The following is a 5,248-nucleotide window of genomic DNA, read 5'->3' as shown; positions in this document are numbered from 1 at the left end:
TGATACTCCTTCAGTGTCTTTCTCCATATTCCCGTCATTCGCAGCTTCTTCCCTTGCACCACTCTCACCTTTGTTCGACTCGTTAACATCAACAGTGGCCTCATTTACAACCTCATTCACATTCTCCTTCACAACCACACTCAACACCATATCCAATTCATTAACCTCACTACTGGTCTCATTCACACCTTCATTCTCCTTCTCATTAGCCTGACCGTCAACCGTATTAGTAATTTTAACCTCGTTGACATTATCACCAGCTGGATTGACTTCAACCACACTATCACTGCTACCATCAGACACGACTTCTTCTTCAAGGATTTCAGGGTTTGCATCAATTGGATGATCAAAATATAGGTGGACAGTGTTGTCATTCTTCATTGCACTCTCACACATTCTCATGACTTCAGCATCTGTCCTAAGCACTCTAAGACCCTTACCTAAGTCTAAACCAGGTTCCAGCCAGTACACCTCATTGTATCCAGGATAACCCAAGTCTAGAAATAACCCCTCAACGAAGAATAAATTACATGTCTCCACACTCACCCTGTGTATCTCAGTTACTAAACTCCCATTGTATATCACATTACCGTCAACACCCCTTTCAAGGCACCCATGTGATGATAAACAAACGTAACTAGACGATCTATCTAAAAAATCGTAGAGGGAAGATACAATGAATAAAACAATCAAAATGATCATAATGCTGTCGACAAAAGCCACGTAAATGAGAGGATGGAGTGAAGGCAAACTTACCTCTTCGTAGGTTGCTTCCTAGCGAAGACTGGGGTCGCGATGATGCCACTACCAACCCCTCACTGTTGACGCTACGACTTCGACAATGTCTCTCAACTCGTCTTCGTTCTTCTTCACGCCAAGTAACCAGAGCAACGTCTCTCCCTCTTTACGTGACCTTTCAGTCGACTTCGACAATGTCTCTCAACTCGTCTTCGTTCTTCTTCGCGCCAAGTAACCAGAGCAACGTCTCTCCCTCTTTACGTGACCTTTCAGTTTTACTCTTACTGAAACACTAAGTCACAGTAAGTCACCAAGTAGTAACAACACTTGTTAATTTGGGATTAGGGCAAAGAGTTCTGATTTGGGGCAAAATAAAATCCAATTGATCTAATTTCCACCTAACCTAACTAATTAATTAATTAGATATTACAACTCAAATAAAATATGATTTGTCAGCAAAATCCGGTGTCCAGGTAAGCATTGTCCTCACCGGAGCTTTGATCCGGCAAGCTTATAGACAAGTTTGTCAGTTTTTAAAATTAACCAGGTACCATTTTGTCGATTATAATAGTCAGGTACCGCAATGTCAGCGTTTCAATCTTTCGGATACTGATTTGGTCATTACCTCCAATATTAAATATTAAAATAAATACAACATAACCATAACATTTAAATAAAGTCAAATATATTAATGAAGTTCAAAGAAATTAAGCCAAACACACTAATCACACTTTCTTTTTGTGCTGAAAAAAATAAAGAAAAAGAGAAACAAAGAGTCTAAGTTAAATCACATTATAATAGGTGCAACCAAATCTCAGGATATTTATATTTATCCTAAATGACAAAGCTTTCATTCCACACTCAAAAATTCTCCTTTTTCTCCTTCAAGATCCACAATTTTCCTCATTTTATTCGCCATATATTTTTTAATATCATTTTTCAACCAAGTCAGATCATCAAATCCAAAAGATTTAAGGTGCTCCCACAAATCCTGAAGCTCCTCATCATCAGTATCATCATCCATGTCCTTTAAATCTTTATGACTCTTTAAAAATTGTAGAACTCTTCCCAAAGCCATAAACCATCTTTCGGTAAAATTTTGACTCCAATTTCTCCTTTTCACTCCTCTAACAAGTTCAGGATGTTTAGAACACGCTTCCTCCAATAGTTGAACAAAATCTTTTGGTACTTTGCATAAACCCTTGAAATCCACTAAGTCGTTGTTATTTCTTGTAACCAAAGGCATTATGTGATTATCATTAAGATGTCGATGACCATCGTTCTCAACACAAACTTCAGCCACAATAGTGCAAGTATCGTTCACAAGAAATCCTTTGTCAGGATTATGAAACTCGGTTAAAGTTATAAACGATGAGAAACCAGAGCCATCAGGTTTTCCACTGCTGAACTCATATTCACCCCCTACAAAATCAGATACTAAATTGAAATGATGTGATAACAATCAAATTTATAAAACTAAAAAAAAATAAAAAATACGAACCAAACAATCAATTAAATATCAATTAATAATAAACCAAATAAAATGATAGTAACCAAACTTCATTATAAATAAGGTGAATTCAGGTGCAGCTAATTAATAGTCAAGAGCCATTAAATAATTTAATTAATTTGATTAAATTTTTATTTAATAACTCTCGGTTATCAATTTTATCACCTATAAATAAATTACATATATAAATTTTTTTTCCTAAACTAAGAGTAGCGTAGAGAAAAAAGTACCTAGTGTTTTTTCTTTACCAGAGTAGTAGTAATTTTTTAGAGTCAACTTGTATTTAGCAGTTTTACTCCAAGCACCCGTTGGTAAAAAAGAACTATCACCACAAGTCAAATAAATTGATAAATGGTTCTTTTCAACTCCGTGTGGATATAGAAGAATTCACCTGAAATTAAATAAAAAAAAAGTAATATATAATATGTAATTAACTAATCATATATATTTATTATATACATAATTACATACCATGGATGATCCCCCGTAAAAAATGTATCTGAGTATTTAGATTTGCAGTTTAATTTAGAGAAGTTACAAAGGATCCATGTGTACTTCACAGTTGTAGAGATTTTTGTTTCAACTCTTCCTTCTTGAATAAATTTCTTCCTTTTCTCCGAATCTGAAAGTAATATTAAAGTAGGAATTATTACAAAAAAGAAAAGGAAAGGCTTATTTATGCTAAGATATATAGTAGATAATTAGGTGAATGATTTTATAGTCCAAAATTATATTACTTTAATTTTAATTAACATCTTTTAAGTCTTATCGATCTCTTTTCTATTTATATTAAACATTAAAAAATATGAATGAATCAATCCATCAATAAATAAATAAATAAATGGATCAGAATGGAGAAAAAATATAAATACATTAAAAGTTTAAATTTGACTTAGCAAACAGCAATGCTACTTCTATTCCGAGATAGTGACAACAAGGTTAGTTGAAGCTTTTTTTATATATATTTTTCATAGGAATATTCGCAACTACTTATATTTTAATTGATAATATTAAAAATATTAAATAAAAATTCAAGAATCAGTAATTATAAATACATGTGGAATAATTTTTCAAATTTTAAGATAATAACTGGCAATGCAAAAATCCATATACGTTTGACCCAAATTATTTTAATAACAAAAAGAGTAAAACTAGGAACCAAAAGCATATCAGACAAAATCCAGCCAAATATCTTTGGATGAATTCAAAATTTTTACGAGTTAATATATATAAATGTTTCTTCTACTAAGTATTAGAATGTTTCTTTTTCATATTAAATGGATGTTCTTTTATATATTTTTCGAATTTGTGATTGTTAGAAGTGGATAGATTAATGTGAGAAAAAAGAATGAAGGTTTTTATAGGTTTTAATTAGGTTTATTTAATCAATTTAAAATTTTTTAAATTTTGAATTTAAAAAAAATAAAATTAATTAATTATTGATATAAATTAATATAATTTTATTTAGTTTTTGGCCGATAAGATTTTGGTTCCTTATACTTTTTCTAACAAAAATGAATACTTTTTGTAATCGTAAAAAACCAACTATATCCCATATATGTGAAACAAGGGGATGAAATAAATAATAGTAAAATATCAAACATTAAAAAACCATGGCATTCTTTTTATTTGGATAAAGTAAGTTTTTTTGTTTTTAATGTTTGTGATTTATTTTTTAAAGATAATTTTGATACAAATAAAAATATATTAAAAGTAAAATTAAATAAATAAAAATATTAAAAATAAAATTAAGCAAAACTAAAAATAAAAATATATTTTACCTTTTTTATTTTTCAGCATGGCATGATCATTTCTTTCCTTGTTGTAAGGTCTGAACCACGTTGTAAGGCCTCTAATAAAACTGATCAATTTCCTCTCCGTTAAATTTTGAGTATTTTCTGCTTCCATGACCGCCACGGTGCTCACCTCTTTTTAAAAAAAATTAATAACTAATAAATAAATCTTAAACAATAGAATATAGTATCAAGCTGTAACTACTGATCGACAATTCACATAGACACATGTATAGAACTATTTTTTGGGAGTATTATTTCATTACGAGAAAGACCATACATGCTACTATATTTTAATTATTTAATTTCGTCATAGTAACATCATAATAATTCAATGAAAAAGGAATGAAAAAAGAAAAGAGAGAAGAATGATAAAAAGGTGATTAGGTGAACCTGATAATGATAATGATTAGAAATAAGAGAAGAGATCAGACGAAAGAGTTTGTGTGTTTATTATTATATAGGTAATATGTATCTAATGATGAAATATATTCTCTATTTATAGATAGAAATAGCATCATCATTCTAACTCGTAGGTATTCATTCTGCCTCTATTATTCGAGGCGGGTAATTATCCATCTCACATTAGGATGGATTTTTATCGAAGCGGATTCTTATCTGGGGCGGGATGGAGTCGGGTTTAGATAATATCTGTCTCTACCCGTTCCAGTATATATATAATACATATAATTTTAATATATATATATATAAAATAATTAATAAAATAATTAATAATATTATATTATATTTAAATTTTTTATTTTAATTAGGGCGAGTAAAGGCGGAACGGGTTAAGATTTAAGTTTTTACTATCCACAAATAAGAGTGGGACGAGTTTTATGCGGATTATTGTAGAGTAGAAAAGGGTGGAACATAGCAAAAATCTGTTTCTATTCGTCCTGTTGCCACTCCTATTTATAAGTGCTAAATAAATTAAAAAATGACGATTTTACTTAAATTTAAATATAAATACTAAATTAACTGATATTTTTAACTTAAATTCAAAGATAAATTTAAACTCAACAGTAAACAGAAATTTAAAAAATATTTAAATGTTATTTCAACGTGAATTGAACCACTAAAACTCTCTTGATAAAAGTACAACTAACTTAGATAACTTTACTTGTTAGTAGGCATATACAGAGAGAAATTATTTTGAGCTGGATACGTCTATAAATAATTTTTTTATTTATTTATAAAAAATTAT

This window comes from Arachis duranensis, chromosome 2, assembly GCF_000817695.3.
Source record: "Arachis duranensis cultivar V14167 chromosome 2, aradu.V14167.gnm2.J7QH, whole genome shotgun sequence".
Lineage (NCBI taxonomy): Eukaryota > Viridiplantae > Streptophyta > Magnoliopsida > Fabales > Fabaceae > Arachis > Arachis duranensis.
This window is presented reverse-complemented; position numbering follows the sequence as displayed.